At 54.8% G+C, this 26,300-nt stretch overlaps 1 protein-coding gene across 5 annotated transcripts in view; it reads right to left on the bottom strand.

Annotated features, from left to right (window-relative positions):
- The window catches only part of STX1A (syntaxin 1A), a 286,732-nt gene that overhangs the window by 18,685 nt on the left and 241,747 nt on the right, over positions 1–26,300 (bottom strand). The gene's annotated exons all lie outside the window — the stretch shown is intronic.

Here is a 26,300-nt window from a genome sequence, read left to right on the forward strand (position 1 = left end):
AGGCGCTGGAAGCCGGGGCAGGGGAGCTGATGTGGGGATGCTGACGTATTACTGTGGCTCTTCGGCAATGTACACTGGTAAATTCTGGCTCCTTCTCAGGCTCAGGTTGGCCACCCCTGGTCTGGGGCTGCAAGGACATTAAAACAGCTTGAAAACTGGACACCTGGCAACCCTACCCTCTACCCACCCTCACGCTGGCAGGAGAGTGAACTCAGCTCCTTCAGCCCTTCCCATGCCCATTTTCAGTCAGTCCTTCTGAGGGAACACAGGACAGGCCACCAGAAGCACGATGCCTGGCCCACACCTTGCAGCTTCAGCAAGGCCCCGAGTCTCCAGCCTTGGGGGGAGGAAGGGAGGTGCAGTCACAAATATGGGGGAGGTGGAAAGCAGCAGCATGCGCTGGCTTTCAGCTGACTCCTCTCTCCTGTCTGGCTCACTCAAGGCAGCAAGCCAAGCTCCAGCACGGCTGCCTGCGACCCTACAGAAGCTGGGGAGGGAGGGACACACATCAATCACATCCTTAGACTGCTAGATGTTGTGACGAAGTGGGGGATTTTCTTGGTTTTTTTTGTTTTTGGTTTGCATGCGGAGAGGGTCAGACTCAGTTTCCCTGGGTGTTACTGGGTTAACGAGGTGAGGGGAGAGGGAGTTTCTTGTTACAGAGGACTGGAGAGGGAACTTGGGACCCCAGCCAATGGCCTGGAGGATGGATACCCCAGCGACCGGTGACCTGAGACCCCGACCTGGAGACCCAGCTCAGGAGTCGCAGATGGTTCTGGCCAGTGGGCGGACAATGGGCTGCGAAGAGAGGACCCCATGACCCAACCAGCCGGTTCCAGCCAGAGGACAGAAGCGAGGAGAGGAGGTTCCGGTTTACGACCCTGTTTACCTGGAGAGAAGACAATGGACAGAGGTGGGGCCTGGGGCCGGTGATCTCAGATGCCCAGCTGGGAAGCGGGGGGGCTCTGGGTGGGAGAGGGGGAGCAGGCAGAGCCCACCTGGATGCAGAAAGACTGGGATGTGCTGGGCTGAGGGAGGCCAGGCCTGAGGCCCTGAGAGTTTCCTGTGCTGTGTTCAACTCTCAATAAACCCTCCTGTTTTACGCTGGCTGAGAGTCGCTCCGGTCTAGAGAACAGGGTTGCATCAACCCCTTCGGGGGTGGAGGCCCGGGGGGTCTATAGCGAGTGGACTCCCTGAGGGGGAACCACGGCGAGAGACAGATGTGCTAAGGCTCAGAGAGGTGCGGCTCCAGGAGGTGGTGGGGCCTGACCCCGAGAGAGAGTGGACCCCTCGAGAAGGGCTGTCGCTCTGGAAGGGGCATCCCCCACGGACCGCACGGGGCCAAGAGTGGGCACAATCTGTGAGTCCGTGACAGATGTCATCCCAGCAGGATGGTCTCCCAGAGCCCCAGGGGGTAATGCTGCTGGAAAAGGGCCTAGCACATGCCGGAAAGGTGACATTTATAGTTAGCTGGGTATTTACCCCACAGCCACCGCCTTGGTATCCAAGTGCCTATGCTGGCTGGTGTCCGATAGACCCAATTCACACCCTGCCCTAGGGGGCTGGAACGCCGCACCTCTGCACCATATGCACTTCGGAGGCCCACTCTTGGCTAAGTTTCCTTCTGACCTTTTGGAGGAATATCCCCAGCTCTGAGGAAGGAGGGAGGCAGCAGCAGCAGCTTGGCAGGTAACCAAGGGAGCGCTACAGTTTCCTGCTGCCATCTGAGCCAAGGGTTTGCAGTGCTGATGTCCCTGTTTGGACAGGCGCTGGGGAAGGGCTAACATGCTGAGACCCTCTGTGCTCCCCAGGGCTGCCGAGAGCGGGTTCGGGCCCCAGTGAAAAAAAATTTTGGGCACCCCCAGCAAGGGCGGACCGGCTAAACAGGGCCAATGGGGAGGGGCGGGGGGGGGAAGGAAGCTGGGCCCCCGGGTCCCCTTCCGGACTGCCGGGCCCCGGTAAATTTGTACTGGCTCCCCCCCCACCCCACCCCCGGTCGGCCCTGGTGCTCCTGATGGAGATAGCTGTCCAATATGGCTCCCTAGCGCGTGAGCTTTAACCTTGGAAGCAGCACTAGGAGGATGGCGAGATCTAGCCTGTAGTTAACTCTGCTCTGCTCTACCCAGCTACCCGGCCCCTCCCCGTGAAGGAGCCAGGCTGGACATTGCTGCATCTCCTCAGCTACTGCCCTTGCTATCGGGAGGTCCTGTGCTGAGCGTGCTCGGAAGTGCTGTGCACGTCTAGGCCAAAGCATTCTGCCCGCTCAGCTGCACAATGCTGTGAAATTAACAGATACACTCCCACGCCCCAGCGCGCATCCCTCTGGCTCAGGGTGTATCCTGGGCCCAGGATTTCTTTGGGGGTAAGTGGTTTGTCTAACTGTATCCTCCCTGTTCTGCAGGGCAGCCACCATCAGATCCTTTTCATGCAGCTACAGGAGGGAGATGCAGTAATGGCTCTGCAGGTTACTCATAGACACGCCACATGTAACTACACTGGATTCTTCCAGGCCCCATGACACCAGAGTGCCACGAAGAGGCTCATGTACAAGCCAGGGTTGCTAGGGCTGGGAGTCTCCTGATTAACGGACAGGTTCAGGGAAGGCAGCAGAGAGGGCGCCAGATATTGGGCTGTGTTAACAATGGGGAAAAGAGCACCCAGACGAGACTCAAGAAGTGACAGCTAAGGAACTGAGAGACCGGAGCTGAACTAATACAGAGCACTCAAATGAGGTTTGTTTAATGAACGAGAAGTGACAGCAAAGGCCAGTGGCTGACTATGGCCATGTCCACACTACAGGGACTGTAGCCGTAGCTGTGCCAGGGTAACCGTGTAGTGTAGACGCAGCCTACAGCGACCAGGGGGTTTCTGTCCTGTAGGAACACCACCTCCCCGAGTGAGCTGACAGCAGCATTCTGCCATTGACCTGGCTGTGTCTAGACTGGGGTTGGGGTGGCATAGGGCGGATTTTGCACATCCCTGAGTGCTGTAGCTACGTCAGCCTGCATGTTATGTTGAACCTGGCCAGAGTCTGGCTACACAGTTGGGACGGGGACACAGAGGAAGGAACTGACCAAAAGGAGCCCACAAGGGCTGAGTTTATGAGACTGCCTTATTAATGGGGCTTATGGGTCTGACTGTCAAACCCTCTGGACATCAAGAGCCGTACAATGCCCAGCCAAGCCAACGGCCACCTCCTAGGCTTGCTCTATACTTCCAAGTTAGGCCTACAGAACTAGGTTGGTCAGATATGGAAAATTCACACCTGAGTGAAATAGCCATGCTGACTTACCGCCCAGTGCCGACACAGCTACGCTGACTTACCGCCCAGTGCCGACACAGCTACACTGACTTACCCCCCAGCGCAGCCACAGCTACGCTGACTTACCCCCCGGCACAGACACAGCTACGCTGACTTACCGCCCAGGGCCGACACAGCTACGCTGACTTACCCCCCCGCGCCGACACAGCTACGCTGACTTACCCCCCCGGCACAGAAACAGCTACGCTGACTTACCGCCCAGGGCCGACACAGCTACGCTGACTTACCCCCCGGCACAGACACAGCTACGCTGACTTTCCCCCCGGCGCCGACACAGCTACGCTGACTTACCCTCCAGCGCCGACACAGCTACGCTGACTTACCCCCCGGCACAGACACAGCTACGCTGACTTACCCCCCAGCGCCGACACAGCTACGCTGACTTACCGCCCAGCGCAGCCACAGCTACGCTGACTTACCCCCCAGCGCAGCCACAGCTACGCTGACTTACCCCCCGGCACAGACACAGCTACGCTGACTTACCCCCCGGCACAGACACAGCTACACTGACTTACCCTCCAGCGCCGACACAGCTACGCTGACTTACCCCCTGGCGCAGCCACAGCTACGCTGACTTACCCCCTGGCGCCGACACAGCTACGCTGACTTACCCCCCGGCGCCGACACAGCTACGCTGACTTACCCCCCAGCGCAGCCACAGCTACGCTGACTTACCCCCCAGCGCCGACACAGCTACGCTGACTTACCCCCCAGTGCCGACACAGCTACGCTGACTTACCCCCCGGCACAGACACAGCTACGCTGACTTACCCCCCGGCACAGACACAGCTACGCTGACTTACCCCCCGGCGCCGACACAGCTACGCTGACTTACCCCCCGGCGCCGACACAGCTACGCTGACTTACTCCCCGGCGCCGACACAGCTACGCTGACTTACCCCCCAGCGCCGACACAGCTACGCTGACTTACCCCCCAGCGCCGACACAGCTACGCTGACTTACCCCCCCGGCGCCGACACAGCTACGCTGACTTACCGCCCAGTGCCGACACAGCTACGCTGACTTACCCCCCAGCGCCGACACAGCTATGCTGACTTACCCCCCGGCACAGACACAGCTACGCTGACTTACCCTCCAGCGCCGACACAGCTACGCTGACTTACCCCCCGGCACAGACACAGCTACGCTGACTTACCCCCCAGCGCCGACACAGCTACGCTGACTTACCCCCCGGCACAGACACAGCTACGCTGACTTACCCTCCAGCGCCGACACAGCTACGCTGACTTACCCCCCGGCACAGACACAGCTACGCTGACTTACCCCCCGGTGCAGACACAGCTACGCTGACTTACCCACCAGCGCCGACACAGCTACGCTGACTTACCCCCCAGCGCCGACACAGCTATGCTGACTTACCCCCCAGCGCCGACACAGCTACGCTGACTTACCCCCCGGCGCCGACACAGCTACGCTGACTTACTCCCCGGCGCCGACACAGCTACGCTGACTTACTCCCCAGCGCCGACACAGCTACGCTGACTTACCCCCCAGCGCCGACACAGCTACGCTGACTTACCCCCCGGCGCCGACACAGCTACGCTGACTTACCCCCCGGCGCCGACACAGCTACGCTGACTTACCCCCCAGGGCCGACACAGCTACGCTGACTTACCCCCCAGCGCCGACACAGCTACGCTGACTTACCCCCCGGCGCCGACACAGCTACGCTGACTTACCCCCCTGCGCCGACACAGCTACGCTGACTTACCCCCCGGCACCGACACAGCTACGCTGACTTACCCCCCAGCGCCGACACAGCTACGCTGACTTACCCCCCGGCGCCGACACAGCTACGCTGACTTACCCCCCAGGGCCGACACAGCTACGCTGACTTACCCCCCGGCGCCGACACAGCTAAGCTGACTTACCCCCCGGCGCCGACACAGCTAAGCTGACTTACCCCCCGGCGCCGACACAGCTAAGCTGACTTACCCCCCGGCGCAGCCACAGCTACGCTGACTTACCCCCCAGCGCCGACACAGCTACGCTGACTTACCCCCCGGCACCGACACAGCTACGCTGACTTACCCCCCAGCGCCGACACAGCTACGCTGACTTACCCCCCGGCACCGACACAGCTACGCTGACTTACCCCCCAGGGCCGACACAGCTACGCTGACTTACCCCCCGGCGCCGACACAGCTAAGCTGACTTACCCCCCGGCGCCGACACAGCTAAGCTGACTTACCCCCCGGCGCAGCCACAGCTACGCTGACTTACCCCCCAGCGCCGACACAGCTACGCTGACTTACCCCCCGGCACCGACACAGCTACGCTGACTTACCCCCCAGCGCCGACACAGCTACGCTGACTTACCCCCCGGCACCGACACAGCTACGCTGACTTACCCCCCAGCGCCGACACAGCTACGCTGACTTACCCCCCAGCACAGACACAGCTACGCTGACTTACCCCCCGGCGCCGACACAGCTACGCTGACTTACCCCCCAGCGCCGACACAGCTACGCTGACTTACCCCCCGGCGCAGCCACAGCTACGCTGACTTACCCCCCAGCGCAGCCACAGCTACGCTGACTTACCCCCCGGCACAGACACAGCTACGCTGACTTACCCCCCGGCACAGACACAGCTATGCTGACTTACCCCCTGGCACAGACACAGCTACGCTGACTTACCCCCCAGCGCAGCCACAGCTACACTGACTTACCCCCCGGCACAGACACAGCTACGCTGACTTACCCCCCAGTGTCGACACAGCTACGCTGACTTACCCCCCAGGGCCGACACAGCTAAGCTGACTTACCCCCCGGCGCCGACACAGCTAAGCTGACTTACCCCCCGGCGCCGACACAGCTAAGCTGACTTACCCCCCGGCGCCGACACAGCTACGCTGACTTACCCCCCGGCGCAGCCACAGCTACGCTGACTTACCCCCCAGCGCCGACACAGCTACGCTGACTTACCCCCCGGCACCGACACAGCTACGCTGACTTACCCCCCAGCACCGACACAGCTACGCTGACTTACCCCCCGGCACAGACACAGCTACGCTGACTTACCCCCCGGCGCAGACACAGCTACGCTGACTTACCGCCCAGCGCCGACACAGCTACGCTGACTTACCCCCCAGCGCCGACACAGCTACGCTGACTTACCCCCCGGCGCAGCCACAGCTACGCTGACTTACCCCCCGGCGCCGACACAGCTACGCTGACTTACCCCCCAGCGCAGCCACAGCTACGCTGACTTACCCCCCAGCGCCGACACAGCTACGCTGACTTACCCCCCAGCGCAGCCACAGCTACGCTGACTTACCCCCCGGCACAGACACAGCTACGCTGACTTACCCCCCAGCGCCGACACAGCTACGCTGACTTACCCCCCCAGCACAGCCACAGCTACGCTGACTTACCCCCCGGCGCCGACACAGCTACGCTGACTTACCCCCCGGCACAGACACAGCTACGCTGACTTACCCCCCGGCACAGCCACAGCTATGCTGACTTACCCCCCGGCACAGCCACAGCTACGCTGACTTACCCCCCGGCACAGACACAGCTACGCTGACTTACCCCCCCGCGCCGACACAGCTAAGCTGACTTACCCCCCAGCGCTGACACAGCTACGCTGACTTACCCCCCGGCACCGACACAGCTAGGCTGACTTACTCCCCAGCGCAGCCACAGCTACGCTGACTTACCCCCCAGCGCAGCCACAGCTACGCTGACTTACCCCCCAGCGCAGCCACAGCTACGCTGACTTACCCCCCGGCGCAGCCACAGCTACGCTGACTTACCCCCCGGCGCAGCCACAGCTACGCTGACTTACCCCCCAGTGCCGACACAGCTACGCTGACTTACCCCCCGGCGCAGCCACAGCTACGCTGACTTACCCCCCAGTGCCGACACAGCTACGCTGACTTACTCCCCGGCGCCGACACAGCTACGCTGACTTACTCCCCAGCGCCGACACAGCTACGCTGACTTACCCCCCAGCGCCGACACAGCTACGCTGACTTACCCCCCGGCGCCGACACAGCTACGCTGACTTACCCCCCGGCGCCGACACAGCTACGCTGACTTACCCCCCGGCACCGACACAGCTACGCTGACTTACCCCCCAGCGCCGACACAGCTACGCTGACTTACCCCCCAGCGCCGACACAGCTACGCTGACTTACCCCCCCGGCACAGACACAGCTACGCTGACTTACCCCCCAGCGCCGACACAGCTACGCTGACTTACCCCCCAGCGCCGACACAGCTACGCTGACTTACCCCCCCGGCACAGACACAGCTACGCTGACTTACCCCCCAGCGCCGACACAGCTACGCTGACTTACCGCCCAGCGCAGCCACAGCTACGCTGACTTACCCCCCAGCGCAGCCACAGCTACGCTGACTTACCCCCCGGCGCCGACACAGCTACGCTGACTTACTCCCCGGCGCCGACACAGCTACGCTGACTTACCCCCCAGCGCCGACACAGCTACGCTGACTTACCCCCCAGCGCCGACACAGCTACGCTGACTTACCCCCCGGCGCCGACACAGCTACGCTGACTTACCCCCCGGCGCCGACACAGCTACGCTGACTTACCCCCCAGGGCCGACACAGCTACGCTGACTTACCCCCCAGCGCCGACACAGCTACGCTGACTTACCCCCCGGCGCCGACACAGCTACGCTGACTTACCCCCCGGCGCCGACACAGCTACGCTGACTTACCCCCCGGCACCGACACAGCTACGCTGACTTACCCCCCAGCGCCGACACAGCTACGCTGACTTACCCCCCGGCGCCGACACAGCTACGCTGACTTACCCCCCAGGGCCGACACAGCTACGCTGACTTACCCCCCGGCGCCGACACAGCTAAGCTGAGTTACCCCCCGGCGCCGACACAGCTAAGCTGACTTACCCCCCGGCGCCGACACAGCTAAGCTGACTTACCCCCCGGCGCAGCCACAGCTACGCTGACTTACCCCCCAGCGCCGACACAGCTACGCTGACTTACCCCCCGGCACCGACACAGCTACGCTGACTTACCCCCCAGCGCCGACACAGCTACGCTGACTTACCCCCCGGCACCGACACAGCTACGCTGACTTACCCCCCAGGGCCGACACAGCTACGCTGACTTACCCCCCGGCGCCGACACAGCTAAGCTGACTTACCCCCCGGCGCCGACACAGCTAAGCTGACTTACCCCCCGGCGCCGACACAGCTAAGCTGACTTACCCCCCGGCGCAGCCACAGCTACGCTGACTTACCCCCCAGCGCCGACACAGCTACGCTGACTTACCCCCCGGCACCGACACAGCTACGCTGACTTACCCCCCAGCGCCGACACAGCTACGCTGACTTACCGCCCAGCGCAGCCACAGCTACGCTGACTTACCCCCCGGCGCCAACACAGCTACTCTGACTTACCCCCCGGCACAGCCACAGCTACGCTGACTTACCCCCCGGCGCCGACACAGCTACGCTGACTTACCCCCCAGCGCCGACACAGCTACGCTGACTTACCGCCCAGCGCAGCCACAGCTACGCTGACTTACCCCCCGGCGCCAACACAGCTACTCTGACTTACCCCCCGGCACAGCCACAGCTACGCTGACTTACCCCCCGGCGCCGACACAGCTACGCTGACTTACCCCCCAGCGCTGACACAGCTACGCTGACTTACCCCCCGGCGCCGACACAGCTTCGCTGACTTACCCCCCGGCACCGACACAGCTACGCTGACTTACTCCCCAGCGCAGCCACAGCTACGCTGACTTACCCCCCAGCGCCGACACAGCTACGCTGACTTATCCCCCGGCGCAGACACAGCTACGCTGACTTACCCCCCCAGCACAGCCACAGCTACGCTGACTTACCCCCCGGCGCAGCCACAGCTACGCTGACTTACCCCCCGGCGCCGACACAGCTACGCTGACTTACCCCCCGGCGCAGCCACAGCTACGCTGACTTACCCCCCGGCACAGACACAGCTACGCTGACTTACCCCCCGGCGCAGCCACAGCTACGCTGACTTACCCCCCGGCGCCGACACAGCTACGCTGACTTACCCCCCGGCGCCGACACAGCTACGCTGACTTACCCCCCGGCGCCGACACAGCTACGCTGACTTACCCCCCAGCGCAGCCACAGCTACGCTGACTTACCCCCCGGCACAGACACAGCTACGCTGACTTACCCCCCAGCGCAGCCACAGCTACGCTGACTTACCCCCCAGCACAGACACAGCTACACTGACTTACTCCCCAGCGCCGACACAGCTACGCTGATTTACCCCCCGGCACCGACACAGCTACGCTGACTTACCCCCCAGCACAGACACAGCTACGCTGACTTACCCCCCGGCGCCGACACAGCTACGCTGACTTACCCCCCGGCGCAGCCACAGCTACGCTGACTTACCCCCCTGGCACAGACACAGCTACGCTGACTTACCCCCCAGCGCCGACACAGCTACGCTGACTTACCCCATGGCGCCAACACAGCTACGCTGACTTACCCCCCAGCGCCGACACAGCTACGCTGACTTACCCCATGGCGCCGACACAGCTACGCTGACTTACCCCCCAGCGCAGACACAGCTATGCCAACAGACGAATTCTTTTACACCGTAGTTCTTCATTGGGGGTGGGGGTTTCCTACACCAATGAAAACCCCCTTCCCTCGGGGTAGGCTGTGCCTGCATTACAGGGTCATACCAGCACAGCGCTCCGTAGTGTGGACATACACTCAGTGAGCACTGCTTCAGGTCCTTGGAGCATTCCACAGAGGCTGTAACTGGAAAGTGGCTGAAAGCCAGCAAAGGATGGGGACAGTGTACCCCATGGGAAATAGGGTGGTGTCTAGCAGGTGCGCTGCTGCAGTGGGTGTTCCAGCCCCAGTTATTTAGCACCTTTATTAACCACCTGGAAAAAGCCAAATAACATGTTCTCTGCATTTGCAAACTGCACTGAATCAGGAGGCGTTGCAAACACCAGTCAAAGTGGCGAGCTATTTCAATGTACTTTGCACTGAAAGGTATTTCATCAGGGATCCATTTCCAAAATAATTGACAAACATTAGCTGAGGCTCACAGCGCCCCCTGCGAGTGACTGTAGTATCATCCTAATTTTCCTGGTGGGTAAACCGAGGCACGGAGGGGTTCAACAGCTTTCCCCAGGTCACCCAGCCTGTCAGTGCCAGACCTTGGGACTGATTCACAGTGCTGATCTCTAGTTCTAGCTTTCACACTGCACTGCTGAGAGTCAAGGTGTGTTGTACTATACACAATGCTCTTACAGCCCATACCTCCGCTTCCCTACCAGTGCAAGGCAGCTTCTAAAATAGCCATGAGGCTTTGCTCCCAGGTGAGACCCTGTAGAGATTTCTACCACGGATCTGCTCCACTTTCATGTGCTGGTCCTGGAGGTGGGGAGGAGCTTTCCTTGCTGGGCAGACCACACCTGGACACTGACGATGTAATGGCTGCTCACACACAAGCCAAAGCCCATGTTCCGTTGGGTTTTTTCACTGGCAATTTGAACCGGAACAATGGGGTTGCATAGCAGGCCAGGGCAATCATCCATGCAGAGAAGTATCCCGGGTCCAGCATCAGCCTGCACATCATGCTTAGGTAGGGGCCAGTTTTGTTCAATATCTTCATTAATGGAGGATGGTGTGGACTGCACTCTCAGCAAGTTTGCAGATGACACTAAACTGGGAGGAGTGGTAGATACGCTGGAGGGTAGGGATAGGCTACAGAGGGACCTAGACAAATTAGAGGATTGGGCCAAAAGAAACCTGATGAGGTTCAACAAGGACAAGTGCAGAGTCCTGCACTTAGGACAGAAGAATCCCATGCACTGCTACAGACTAGGGACCGAATGGCTAGGCAGCAGTTCTGCAGAAAAGGACCTGGGGGTTACAGTGGACGAGAAGCTGGATATGAGTCAGCAGTGTGCCCTTGTTGCCAAGAAGGCTAACAGCATTTTGGGCTTTATAAGTAGGGGCATTGCCAGCAGATAGAGGGACGTGATCATTCCCCTCTATTTGACATTGGTGAGGCCTCATCTGGAGTACTGTGTCCAGTTTTGGGCCCCACAAAAATTGGGTGGGAAAATTGGAAAGAGTCTAGCTGAGGGCAACAAAAATGATTAGAGGGCTGGAGCTCATGACTTATGAGGAGAGGTGGAAGGAACTGGGATTGTTTAGTCTGCAGAAGAGAAGAATGAGGGGGGATTTGATAGTTGCTTTCAACTACCTGAAAGGGGGTTCCAAAGAGGATGGAGCTCGGCTGTTCTCAGTGGTGGCAGATGACAGAACAAGGAGTAATGGTCTCAAGTTGCAGTGGGGGAGGTTTAGGTTGGATATTAGGAAACACTATTTCACTAGGAGGGTGGTGAAGCACTGGAATGGGTTACCTAGGGAGGTGGTGGAATCTCCTTCCTTAGAGGTTTTTAAGGTCAGGCTTGACAAAGCCCTGGCTGGGATGATGTAGTTGGGGTTGGTCCTGCTTTGAGCAGGGGGTTGGACTAGATGACCTCTTGAGGTCCCTTCCAACCCTGATATTCTATGATTCTAGGCATCTACCCCCATCTGCTAGCAAGCACGAAGAACCCGACAAATTCAAATTGTTCTGAAACAGTTTTTGTGAAATGGGGCCAGGAATCAACAAACTGAACCTGCAGCTGAGAAGTAACAGGATCCAAAAATGGACTGAATGGGAGCGACACTGCGTTACCCTTTGGGAGGGTGGCACTGAGCTTCCTGGACTGTCCATGCACAATACCAGCTCTGCTGAGTATAGCGCCACAGTGGCATGCAGGGCTCAACAGACACTCCTGCAGTGCAACAGGCTGCTCCAGCGTGCAGTCGGGATCCCAAGCCTACCCAAGGATGGACTAGGCAAGGGGAGGGCTAAGGGCCGAATGCCTTTTGTATATAAGCAGTCACAGTTTTGGATGGAAGCAGAAGTTTCGCTGCACCAGTCTTGAATGTTGCTGTTTTCCTCCCGGCCTTCTCATGTGGTATTTGGCCTTGATATCTGTACTGGGTGCTGTCTGGCTCCACCAGCTGGGGCTTCCTGCTAGAAGAATAAACTAGGGTCTGTCTGCAGCTCCACAGCAAATCCCCTTGTGAGAGTCATGAATCCCTGACAGACAGCTGAGGCCGCACTGAAGACTGTCTCCGAAAAGTTCATTTTTCATTGCCTCCTTTATTTCTCTCTTGCCCTAGAGACACTGTAATGAAAAGAACAGCCCCGGTGCTTTGGAGCGCCTCTCTTCCTGCTCCTTATTCCCCATTTCAAGTCACAAGCCCGTGTTTGTGACATCTTAACCTGTTGCTCTGGAGAGGATTATGATGTCACAGACACGTTTATGACTTCAGCTGGGCACTCAGAAGCAGATTAACCCCAGGCTAACAAAGATTTTATTGTAATGCTGTGACAGTTTGGGAATCTGCCGGTGGGAATTTACGAATTTCAGTTAGATGTTACGTACTCTCCGTTTGCTCATCCCCTTATGGAGATCTCCTATCTGGTGTTAAGGGTGGGGTGACTGGCACCTCGGTGTCTGCCCCTGAATGCCCCATCAACAACTGAACAACCTTGCTCTAACAGGACAATGGAGACTCCCTGGAAGGATTTGCTAATGCCTTATATGGTCCCACCCCCACTCTGAGGCAAAAAGGGCTGGGCATGTGAATGCTGCTTGGCTAGGGCATGAGCTCTTCTCTCACTCGCATGGGATTCAAAACTACGCTGGTAAGCAGGAGGGACCTGTGCATGCTTGAGCAGAGACCATCACCAAAAGACAAGACTGGGCAGGAGGAGACGGGGTGCAGAAGAATCCAGGACTCCCTGGAAGACACTTAGACTCAAAGGACTCTCAGGAGGGGTGAGGAAACTGAGCCAGGATCTTACATTCAGGAGCTTATTTTTCTGGAAATCTGTCTCTCTCTTGGGCTTTCTCTCTGAACGAAGTGTGCGTGGGTTCAGGAATTCCGTTGCAAAGTGGGTGTTACACTGTCCTGAGAAACGGAAAGCCAGAGGGTCCCCACTTGTGGTGGAACTCTGGGAGCATGCAGAAGCGACTGGGGAGGAGGGGAGCAGCCTCTGGAGAGCCTGCACTAATTTCAGGGCCTAGGGAATTGGACTGTGGGTCACTCCTGGAGTGTGTGCCTTGAGCTAGTGCTCAAGCTCTGCTCTGCCCCAGCCAGCCGAGTGCATGGATCAGTACAGTGTCCAGGAGGAGGAGCTCATCAGGGTCAGAACAAATCCAGATGGCTAAAATTTTCACAAGCACCTATGCCCCATTTTCAAAAGCACCTCAGTCACTGAGGGCCAGATTTGTAAAGGCATGGAGGTGCCTAAAGACGCAGATGGGCACTTGGTAAGATTTACAAAACCATATAAGGCACCCACAGGCTTTCAAAAATCCCACTACACATCTGTCTGCACCTTTAAGAGACTATATGTCTTGAAAAATCTGGCTGCTAGTAAGCTAAGTCCTATTGATTTTCCCTGGGATTTAGGGTCTAAGTGCCTGGAGTTTTGTAACTTTTATGCAATATCTGTAATCAAACAAGGGAGAAGACCTGCATACCCATCACAGAACAGTTATTGCTAAATGGAATGGCTTTGAAATTGAAGGATTGGTGGGTGTTTAATTCTGAAAGAAAGATGTCATGGAAATCAAATCTGCCACACACTAGTTCTGCCCCTCTGATAATGGTGAAGGAATCATTTAATAGGGTGTTATGCAAACATCAAAATGAGAAAAGAAAAGCCTACAAAATGTAGATAAAGTAAAACAAAAGAATGAGAGAGAGAGAGATAATGAATGGAAAAGAGGGAGCCAGAAGGAAATAGACTTAAGGAAATCACAGAAATATGGGGCTGGAAGGGCCCTTGATAAATCATCGAATCCAGCCCCCTGCACTGTGGCAGGAGCCCTCTGCACTGTCAATCCCCAGAGCTGGTTGACTAATGGAATACATTATTTGCAAATTAATTATTTGTCGAGTGACAAGGACTCACACATAATGTATGTTACTAATGGTATCTGGGCATCTACAGAACTAGCTGAGTATATTTGTGATTAATTTAACAACTGATGGAAAAAAATCAGTGAATGGACTATCTGTGAATATTATTCAACTGGCTCTCTAAATAATATTAAATATACAATACTGAGCAGTGAAAGGGAGACATGAAACTCTATAAATACAATTAAAAAGGCAATTGGGGAGGCAATGAATGGGCACTTGGGATGCAGAGGGAATGGGACCTATGGGATCTGGACACCAAATTTGCATTAAAACTAACCCCAGCCATCTTACCCTGCTATGCAGAGCAGGATAAAAACTCTTTTCTCCAGAAAAGCAACAAAGAGTCCTGTGGCACCTTATAGACTAACAGATGTATTGGAGCATGAGCTTTCGTGGGTGAATACCCACTTCATCAGACGCATGCTACCCCTCTGATACTTTTCTCCAGGACACTGTCATGAGAACATCACTGATGTGCCTCGCCCAGCAGAGTGAAGGCACAATGCCATGCAATGGGAACTCTTCCTAGTTCTGAGATGAAGAACCTGCTTCTGGATGATGTGATGGCTTCTGGATGAAGTTCCAGCTTTGACTCTGGTAATTCAGGCCAGAGCCAGCTTCAGGCACGTTTTAGCTTTAAACACGTCTGTTATTTCTGATCTGCGATTACTGAAAGGATTCCTTTGTTTGTAGGAGAACTGCTTGGCATAACGACTGTAGATGCTTCCAGGATCTTTCAGATCAATGCGGTATAACGCTGATTTAGCTGGTGTGTTCTGCCAGTCATGACCTGTGTTATAACTATAAAGGGAAGGGTAACAGTGTACAATACTATAAAATCCCTCCTGGCCAGAGACACCAAAATCCTTTTCCCTGTAAAGGGTTAAGAAGCTCAGGTAACCTAGCTAACACCTGACCCAAAGGACCAATAAGGGGACAAGATACTTTCAAATCTTGGTGTGGGGAAGGCTTTTGTTTGTGCTTTGTTTTGGGGGTTGCTCGCTCTTGGGACTAAGAGGGACCAAACATCAATCCATGCTCTCCAAATCTTTCTGAACAAGTCTCTCATATTTCAAACTTGTAAGTAACAGCCAGGCAAGGCATGTTAGGTTTATCTTTGTTTTCTCAACTTGTAAATGTACCTTTTGCTAGAGGGTTTACCTCTGTTTGCTGTAACTTCAAGCTTAAGGCTAGAGGGAGTTCCTCTGGGCTCTTTGAATCTGAGTACCCTGTAAAGTTATTTTCCATCCTGATTTTACAGAAATGATTTTTTACCTTTCTTTCTTTAATTAAAAGCCTTCTTTTTAAGAACCTGATTGATTTTTCCTTGTTTTAAGATCCAAGGGTTTGGATCGGTGTTCACCAGGAAACTGGTGGAGAAGTCTCTCAAGGCTACCCAGGGAAGGGAGTTAGTATTTGGGAGTGGTGGCAGCAAAACCAGATCTAAGCTGGTAATTAGAGGTTCACATGCAGGTCCCCATATCTGTACTCTAAAGTTCAGAGTGGGGAAGGAACCTTGACAACCTGTCTGGAAACCTTTGCATGCCGCACATTACTCACAGGGTCCTCAAATGGAAGTGCCTCCTTCCCTCCCTTCTGCTCAGAGGGAGGGCTGATTCATCAGAGCAGACCTGAGCTAGCTCTACAGTGTGTCTTGTAGCTGTGCTATTTCTCTCCTTAATATGCTACATTGTTAGCCCAGGCGCTGACTGCACCTGACTTGCTTGATCTGCTGTGACAGCCCTCAGTGAGTTTGTTCCAATACTCAGCTTAGGATTCACATTTTGGGGAAAGCCCTAAGAATACCCTGTACTTCTGCATCTCAAACAGCCGTCTAGGTTGCTGGACACAGAGTCAGCTTGATTCTCTTGGTGTCTTGGTTTTGCTGGAGTTGGAGGGGGCTATGACTTTTGGACCTTCAATCTAACACACAAGACAATAATTTATAAATACAAGAAACAGGAAAATATGGAGAGATCAAAACCCCCCATCACCAAGAATCCCTGACCTGGATACAGGTTGAGTCAGCACTTATCCATGCAAGGCAGCCTGAAGCTAGTCGCAATCTTCTGGGGACAGTATCCTCAGGTTAGAAAGACACAAATCTCTCCTATGCTCCCAGGCCTGTGCGTCACACATCACCCAGTCTGTCTGTTAGTGGGGGCACCAGGGAGATTTGGGCCCTGCATTTAGGTTGGGTATAATCCATGTTTTACCAAGCCTGTGAGCAATACAAATCTTTCCATGGTGTATTTGTAATTCAAATGCAAATAGCTTTTGGTTCAGATGTCAACATCCCCTCAATGTTTGCAACCCAAACATACAGCCAGTGTTAGTGCAGCAGAACTGGAAAGGGGAGATCTCCCACCTGGGGAGCTCCACTGGTGGTAGAGCGAATCAGGGCTCAGGTGTTTGTACGCTCTTAGCATCTGTGCAGGGCTAACACAGTGTTAAAAATGCGGGTGGCTTGTCTACACTTGTGCTGCCACTGGTGCAACAGTGTGAGGGTTCCTCAAACCTGCCAGTGGAGCTGGGAACGTACAGGCAAGCCAGAGTGATGTCTCAGTGAGAGTGAGGGTCTTAGGCATGACTGCCCTCTGCTCTGCAGTTCCAGAGCTCCCCAAAGAGCCCTCGGTGGACTCCCGGTGGCTAATGGGCTTGTTTAAATGTATTGTATAGTGGTGGAGGAGACAGAGTTTTACCCCAGCAGCAGAGAACCCCCTCCCTGCTGCCAGAAGGCCTGCTGCGAGTGCCCAGTGGTTAAGGGAGCCTTCCTCCCTTCGTTTGCAGTGTCTGTTCTCCACGCCAGACACAGCCTCGGGTCACTGAATACCTCTTCAGACCTCCCCGGCAGCACAGGGCATTGACCACTCAAGGCTTCGTTTTCAGCATACTGCCCCTTTATTGCCTGCAGCTGCCATTTTGTGAGGCAGAATTAATGCAGAGTGTTACTGGGATGTCAGGGGGTGAGTGGCCCAGTCAGAGGCATTGGGTCCAGCCCCATCTGTGACTCAGTCAGCTCTCCTCCCAAGGTGTGGAAAATCAGTCACCACATGACAGGAGTGTCCCGGCTAACTCAGTGCAGGCCTGGGGATAAAAGAGAAGCCTCCCATGAAGCAAAGGGGAGACGGCAGAGAGCCTGTAAAGGAGAATGCCAGCCAGCACCCCCAGGAAAAACGCTTGCAGGGCTCTTCAGCTTAGAGATTTGTGATGGAGGGGCCAAGGAGTCTGCACTCTGCAAAGACTTAATAAGACCCCTCCAGGGGGAGGTTACTTTAAGTATTCTGCCCTGGGAGCAAGTTATTGCAAGAACCACCAGGGTGTGTGTGTGTGTGTGTGCGCGCCTGCAGAGCCATGCCATGCCACAAGGGGGCGTTCTGGGACAGCCCCCTGCTACATGGGTACACATGCACCGGGCATGCTCTTGCTCGCAGCTAGAGCGTTGTTCCCTCTTACTCTTTTCCTTTTATCCAAATGCTGGTCATTCAGGTCCAAGAGGGCAGGGCTACAAACTCCTCCTCGGTGTAAGCCATTGTGAAGTGCTGATGAAACACAGAAGTCGAGGCCTTTATCCAGCCCTCTTTTCCCGTTCTCAGGGAGCAGAAATCAAATTAGATTTCAAATGTCATTGCTCCTACCCGGCAAAGCTGAAGAGGAAATAAGAGCATGTCATCCCCTGTCACAAGTAGCACGTAACGCTCAGACTTCACAACGCATTAACTTAAGGAAAGCTCCTAACCAAGGCCAACTTAGATTCTCCCTGTGCAATTTCAATAGAACCCAGCTGAGGCAGGAGAATGACTCTGGAGGAATTTGTCTGGCTGTCATGAATTCCATGTATCTAAAAAATCTCCATGACATCTGGTGTCTTGGCGATTTTGGGGGCAGAGTGAGTGAGTGGGTGGATTGGTGTGGGGAGAAAGAGCAGGTGAAGTTGTTTAAACTGTGTCTAATGCGAATGGCCCAGAAAACTGCTCTGGAAGTGATTAGAGAGTGGCGGATCAGTCTCCACGCTGCAGGGGCTAAAGGATCAGATTGAAGGAGTCTGAAATGACCAAGCACTAGACTAGACTATCACAATAGACAGGACATAGGAGGGCAACAAAAAAAAGGTGTCCACTAAAGTCATTAAGTCAGTGTTTGTGGGACATAAAAATACCAGGAGGACTATAGAAGGAGGCAGAAGTCCAGTGGTTCTGATGTGCTCCTCTTTAGAAGCGTGTTTCTACAAAGATAGTTTGATCCTTATAAAACACTCCTTACTGAAAACAGTACCACACTATGAGCCATAATCTCCCAGCTTACAATGGGAATGTTGCAGAGCTTGGGACAGTTACTCTTTCATAATTAGGGTAGTCTGTGATTTTCAGGTATTTGCCAGGATTTTCCTGGCTTGTGATGTCACCACCAACACCCGGCCCTGCGCTTCCCTGCCATTTACCACGACAGATCTAAATTGCCAGATGGGAAAATCTGCCCATGGAACTGAAGTCCTCCATCCTCATTGTGGCTGAGAGCTATTTCTGTATCTGTCCACCAACCATCTTTCCTGAGAAGAGTGAGGGGCGGTGTGAGAAACAGGCTGGCGCTGACAGAAAAGGCATCTGTCACAGAAATCAAAAGCAGAGAGGAGAAGCTTTAACTAACTGTCCCAGTTTCCAGTGCAGGAAGAAGCTGCAGTCACTATCAAACTCACTCGCTTTGCTGGAAGGAAACTCAACCAGTGTTTTTGGAAAGGCCGAGAAGTAATTCCCCTGATGTTCTAAAACATGAGCTATTTACAAACTCACCCTCCGCGCTTCCTGCGCTTCTTATCTGGGGATCTGGCAGCTGAAAAATGAAAGTTCAGGAATTGACTCAGCTTTCTGCTCCCTCCACATCCCAGCAGAAAGGGTCAGGTTTAAAGGAGCCTTTTCAAGACCCTCCATACGAGCGGCACATGCTGTAGCCCCTGACCATTTACAGCCCAGAGGAAACTGGAGCCTACCCTTCAGCCCAGCTGTTCCAAGCAGTGCTTCTCACATTGAAACTGAATGGGACTGGTGCTTTGTTAAGTTTTTGTTCCTGGAGGGTTTCCGAGTAGAGGAGCAGGCCCACTGACAGCAATATCGGGCCTCAGAGCCAGGGCCATCCCTAACAGGGTGCGGGGCCCAGGGCGGAAGTGATGAATCCATCATTTCCAGGACCGACCCATCACTTCCGGGACCGACTACGCTGGCCAGCCCGCAGGGCCCTGTAGCGGGGCAGTCACCTGCTCCAGCCCTGAAAGGGTTAAAAGCCAGCCCTTGGAGAGCCAATAAGAATAGGCTGATTTGGAAGGCAGCCACAGCTGGGGCCATGCCCAAGTAGGAGACAGCTGGCCCTATAGAAGGGTTGTGAGCCAGGAGCTGGGGCAGTCTCTCTCTAGCTCTTGGGAGAGAAGGACCTTGCTGCCTGGTAGCTCAGGGTACAGGGAACAGAGCAGGACTGGGGAAAGGCAAGAGGAGCTGGGGAGCTCCAGCTTGGTAAATCCCCAGGCTGCAGGCCTTGTGCAAGGCCTAAAACAGGTACTGGCTTGCAGGGGTGCAGCCCGGGGCTAGGCAGAGGCAGCTGGTCCAACCTCCTTGCCAATGATGAGTGGCCATGACAGACTACAGTCTGCCCCAGTGAGCGGGGCTAGATGATGACTGGCAGTAACCACTGAGGCAAGGTGGGTTTAGAGGGTGGGGGTTCCACTGGGAGGGGAGACCTAGAGCGGGGTTACTGCTGGGAGCAGAACCCTGAGGTAAAGGGGCATCGGGATCTGGGAAGGACACGGGGTCCTGAGGCAGGTGAGCCACCGGCCTGAAGAGGGCGCTCCGGCCTGGAATTGAGCTAATTCCCAGGACAACCAGCAGGAGGCATCGCACGGATGAGTCTTGCTTCGCTACAGGTGGTGGAGAATGCGGGCATTTGCGGTCCACCCCAATACAAAGGGCAGGGCGAGGACTGGGACTATTGCCTGGAAAAGGAGGGGACAATGGACCCAGCATATACAGAGATTTTCTTTGCTGAAGGCTCTTGTGCCATCCCTGGCTGGTCTCTGGTGCCAGGGTCCCCACAGAAGGGGACTGATGGAACACAGGAGAGGCATGAGACCTTGCTCCATGTGGCCTGGGAGAACCAGGAGAGACAGTGTGCCTTGCAGGCACAACTGGGGCAGCTGGCAGAGGAGCAGCGGGCCCTGGTGAAACTCCTGTGGAGGGAGTTCCAAAAAGACCTCCAAGACTGGTGGGAGAAGCCCAGTGCTGGGGCCAGGAGGCCCAGGGCACAGTGCAGGGCTTGTTACACCTGTGGGAAGTGTGGACATGTAAGGGTGAATTGTCCCTACTGGGATGGGGGCAGGGAACCTCACCCAGAACTGGGGAAGGGACAAGCCCCTATGAGAGGCCACCTGGCGAGGGAAATCAGGAGGCGAAGAAGGTGTTGGGCCTGTGGGCGGCGGGGACACCTATGGAGGGAGTGCCCTGCCTCAAGGAGCACGGCCCAGGGCAGCCCAGGGAGGGCTGTCCCTGAGAAGGACCAACAGAGGAAGCTGGGGCCCCAGGCAGCAAAGGAGCAGCGAGCCTGCTTTGGCTGCCATGAACAGGGCCACATAAAGAGGAACTGTCCCCTCAGAGGAAGGTGAACTCAGGTGGAGGGGCCTGAGGACCCAAACAGGTCAAGGACTGGCCGGGTAAATGCTGCAGAGATGGCAGTAGACCTGCCCAAGAGCCATCCTCAGGGGATGGCAGACAAAGAGACTGGGACAGGATGGGCCCAGCAAGAGGCTGGGACCCAGGCTGTTGTAGAGCAGGTAGCAGTAGGAATCCAGACCCTGAAGGAAGAGGGCTCGGGGGACTCTGGCCTGTGTGTGTGGCTGGAGGCTGCAGAGGAGGCCCGCCGTGAGGCCGAAGCAAATGCCATGGACCTCGCTAAAGAGTATGTGGCCGTCGTAGACGATGAGATCCACTTGCGTAAGCAGCTGGAAGAGTCGGAAAAGAAACGAGCGGCTCTGGAGGCGCATGGGCGAATGGTCCAGGCCAGGAGACCCGCCTACCCCCAGGGGTGGTGATCTTGGGGGCAGGGGTGTAGGAGGGCAGTCACCCCACTCTGGCCCTGAAAGGGTTAAAAGCCAGACTTTAGAGAGGGCTGGGCCTGAGAGCCAATAAGAATAGGCTGATTGGGAAGGCAGCCACAGCTGGGGCCATGCCCAGGTAGGAAACAGCTGGCCCTATAGAAGGGTTGTGAGCCAGGAGCTGGGGCAGTCTCTCTCTAGCTCTTGGGAGAGAAGGACCTGGCTGTGCCTGGGAGCACAGGGTACAGGGAACAGAGCAGGACTGGGGAAAGGCAAGAGGAGCTGGGGAGCTCCAGCTTGGTAAATCCCCAGGCTGCAGGCCTTGTGCAAGGCCTAAAACAGGTACTGGGCTTGCAGAGGTGCAGCCCGGGGCTAGGCAGAGGCAGCTAGTCCAACCCCCTTGCCAATGATGAGTGGCTGCTAGTTCCTGGCTACAGAGGCTTGGCAGAATTCAAATTGTATTGTTCTCGATTCGATTCCAGTTTATCTTCAGACTTTTCTTAGATTTTTTGCTATTTAAATGTTCACCGTTGTGGGATATTATGGAGGGGTCAGACGCGAATTATTTAGTGACAGTAACGTTGAGGGGAAAGTAACAGCTTTGTGAGTGCTGCACAGTTACCTGCAGCTCTAGCTGCGCTAATGCCCGAGTCGGCTGGTTTAGCAGAACTGTCAAGCCGTGGTTTCTGCAGCATTCATTGCATCACACTTTAAACACACTGAGGGGGGATGCTAGTAAATTCTCAAGCAGCATTTCTCTTGCGTTGTCTATCTGCACATTTTCATTTTTATTGCTGAAACTATTTCTTGGTGGCTTTGTGTGTGAGTGGAGAAATCGTCGTTTACTGACATTTCCCAATAAAAATCGAATCCCTCCAAGCGTAAAGAGAGAAGAGATGTGAGGAACAGTACAGGAAGTTTTGGTGAGGATGCCAGCCCGATAATGACATTGGCTAGACACAGCTGAGAAGCCTCAGCAAGACCCAACAACTTGGCTTTCTAAAAACAGGGCACTAATTAAACAATAACCCTGCCCCTGTGCTGAAAAGGGCTCCCTCCTTTCCAATTTAGCAGCTATTAATTGAAACCTTTGCACACCTCTCTCAAACACTCTTGACTGCCAACATGGAAGCAATTACAGGGTATGCCAGGCAGCACACCCCCACACTTGAAAAGGAGAGTAACACTGGGGCAGCTTTTCCAGCTAGCATCACAAAATAAAGGCACATCCCAGTGTTCGCTGAGGAGACGGCAACCCATGTGCAGGAAAAGTGCTGCCAAAGGGGTGGAGGAGAGTCGAGGGGCTGAGCCAGGAAACAGCTTTATTCCCCCTCCATGTGCTTCACCATCTCCCTGGCCACACTCAAGTGACATTTCCTTATTTCCCGTAATTCCAGCTGCTAGGGGCTGCCACACAGGGACTCCCCAGACTGGGTCTGCTGACTGGACAGTAAACTCCTGTGTGGCAGGGAAGGAAAGAGTGTGGTGATCGCACAGCTGAACACGGGGTCCCCCCCCAACAGGCCTAGATTTCACAGGCTCTTTTATCCCTTAACAAGACTCTATTAATTGCTTCTGAGGGGCGGTGCCTTGGGCTTCCTCCAGCTTGCTCCATCTGAAAGCAATCGGCAGCTCTCCTTCATTGACAAAACACAGAAAACAACCCAAACGCTCTGTATCCAAACCCAGGGGAGAAGAGTGCCTGGTCCGGTGGGGTGGGGCGGGCTGGGGTTGGCAATTGGACAAGAGACTCTCTTCTCTAGGTCTCCATGCCAAATCCAACATAAGTGATCAGTGGGTGAGCATCGGAGAATACGGATGCCACTACATAAAGCTGGGGTGCAGCGGAGGGGACATAGGGAGAAGTATAAAAATATTGCTCAGGCATGCAGGAGTGAAATCAGGAAGGCCAAATCACACTTGGAGTTGCAGCTAGCAAGGGATGTTAAGAGTAACAAGAAGGGCTTCTTCAGTTATGTTAAAAACAAGAAGAAGGACAAGGAAAGTGTCGGCCCCTTACTGAATAAGGGACGCAACCTAGTGACAGAAGATGTGGAAAAAGCTAACATACTCAATGCTATTTTTGCCTCTGTCTTCAGACTGCTGCACTGGGCAGCACAGTATGGGGAGGAGGTGACCAGCCCTCTGTGGAGAAAGCTAGATGAACACAAGTCCATGGGGCCGGATGCGCTGCATCCGAGGGTGCTAAAGGAGTTGGCAGATGTGATTGCAGAGCCATTGGCCATTATCTTTGAAAACTCATGGCAATCGGGGGAGGTCCTGGATGACTGGAAAAAGGCTAATGTAGTGCCCATCTTTAAAAAAGGGAAGGAGGAGGATCTGGGGAACTACAGGTCAGTCAGCCTCACCTCAGTCCCTGGAAAAATCATGGAGCAGGTCCTCAAGGAATCAATTTTGAAGCACTTCGAGAATAGGAAAGTGATCAGGAACAGTCAGCATGGATTCACCAAGGGCAAGTCACGCCTGACTAACCTAATTGCCTTCTATGATGAGATAACTGGATCTGTGGATGAGAGGAAAGCAGTGGATGTGTTATTCCTTGACTTTAGCAAAACTTTTGATATGGTCTCCCACAGTATTCTTGCCGGCCAGTTAAAGAAGTATGGGTTGGATGAATGGACTATAAGGTGGCTAGAAAGCTGGCTAGATCGTCAGGCTCAACGGGTAGTGATCAATGGCTCCATGTCTAGTTAGCAGCCGGTATCAAGCGGAGTACCCCAAGGGTCAGTCCTGGGGCCGGTTTTGTTCAATATCTTCATTAATGATCTGGAGGATGGCGTGGACCTCAGCAAGTTTGCAGATGACACTAAACTGGGAGGAGTGGTAGATATGCTGGAGAGTAGGGATAGGATACAGAGGGACCTAGACGAATTAGAGAATTGGGCCAAAAGAAATCTGATGAGGTTCAACAAGGACAAGTGCAGAGTCCTGCACTTAGGATGGAAAAATCCCATGAACTGCTACAGACTAGGGACAGAGTGTCTAGTCAGCAGTTCTGCAGAAAAGGACCTGGGGGTTACAGTGGATGAGAAGCTGGATATGAGTCAGCAATGTGCCCTTGTTGCCAAGAAGGCTAACGGCATTTTGGGCTGTATAAGTAGGGGCATTGCCAGCATATCGAGGGACGTGATCATTCCCCTCTATTCGGCATTGGTGAGGCCTCATCTGGAGTACTGCATCCAGTTTTGGGCCATGCACTACAAGAAGGGTGTGGAAAAATTGGAAAGAGTCCAGCGGAGGGCAACAAAAATGATTAGGGGGCTGGAGCACATGACTTATGGGGAGAGGCTGAGGGAACTGGGATTATGTAGTCTGCAGAAGAGAAGAACGAGGGGGGATTTGATAGCTGCTTTCACCTACCTGAAAGAGGGTTCCAAAGAGGATGGATCTAGACTGTTCTCAGTGGTACCAGATGACTGAACAAGGAGTAATGGTCTCAAGTTGCAGTGGGGGAGGTTTAGGTTGGATATTAGGAAAAGCTTTTTCACTAGGAGGGTGGTGAAGCACTGGAATGGGTTACCTAGGGAGGTGGTGGAATCATTTTCTTTAGAGGTTTTTAAGATCAGGCTTGACAGAGCCCTGGCTGGAATGATTTAGTTGGGGACTGATCTTGCTTTGAGCAGGGGATTGGACTAGATGACCTCCTGAGGTCCCTTCCAACCCTGATATTCTATGACCTGCACCTGAGAGCAAGGTAACATTGACAAGAAATGAAAATGTGGGTACACCAGAGTTGGAGGCCCCTGGGAAAGGAGTCTGGGCTCTCAGTCCATAGAGTCATAGAATACCAGGATTGGAAAGGACCTCAGGAGGTCATCTAGTCCAATCCCTTGCTCAAAACAGAACCAATCCCCAGACAGATTTTTATTCCAGTTCCCTAAATGGCCCCCTCAAGGATTGAATTTACAACCCTGGGATTAGCAGGTCAATGCTCAAACCACTGAGCTATCCCTCCCCCCTCATTGGATATGTGACCTCTCACAAAACTACCATCACAACTGGCCCCTTCGCCGTCACACTCAGCAGAGAAGCCAAGGATGAACTAGGCCCTGGAGACAGGATTCCTTCACACCCTTGACAGTAAATAGCTCCTGGAGCCGGGGCTCAGGCATTTAGGCTCCCAGTACAGGACCCATTCTGTGCAGACATTTCCAGTCTTCTGTGGTGGCAACCTGGCACCTTTCAGCAGTCTGGAGCTCCCTTCAAAAACGGCTTTTCCCTCTAACGAGACTGTCAGCATCTGAATACCCAGGGAGCACACTAGCCCTGAACTCCTATGCAGCACAACGTGGCGGGCCCACTGAGCCTTGCCAGAGCCTGCCACACTGACAGCTCTGCACTTGAAAGAGGAAATACTCCTGAATGATTCTATATTAGTGACACACATACACAGGGGCCTCAGCCAGGATCCCAGCATGCCTCTGCTTCGCAAATCTATGGGACCCTCTTACTCTGAGCTGGGAAGAAGAGAAAGAAGAGGGCAGAGTGAGCCCATGTCTGCCAAAAGCAGCCATTTACTATATCAATCACAAACAATCACAAGCATATCCGCAGAACTTAGTCCTTCAGTCTGAAGAAACACAGACCTTTACCATATGTGTCAACTCCTTTAGCTGCCAGTATTTAGCTGTGACATTCTGAGTTAGTTTCCCAGACCTGAAGGAGAGCTCTGTGTCGTCTCTGTCACCAACAGAAGTTGGTCCAATAAAAGCAATTACCTCACCCTCCTTGTCTCTCTAGTAGCAAATATGTCCCTTACCTTCTCTGTAGGCCCAACCGCTGGAAGGCAACATCATTCTCACACGCAGGTGGCTGCAGTCGTGGCCCACTCCCGCAGCACGCACAGCC

Source organism: Chrysemys picta, chromosome 19 (assembly GCF_011386835.1).
Source record: "Chrysemys picta bellii isolate R12L10 chromosome 19, ASM1138683v2, whole genome shotgun sequence".
In the NCBI taxonomy this organism is placed as follows: Eukaryota; Metazoa; Chordata; order Testudines; family Emydidae; genus Chrysemys; species Chrysemys picta.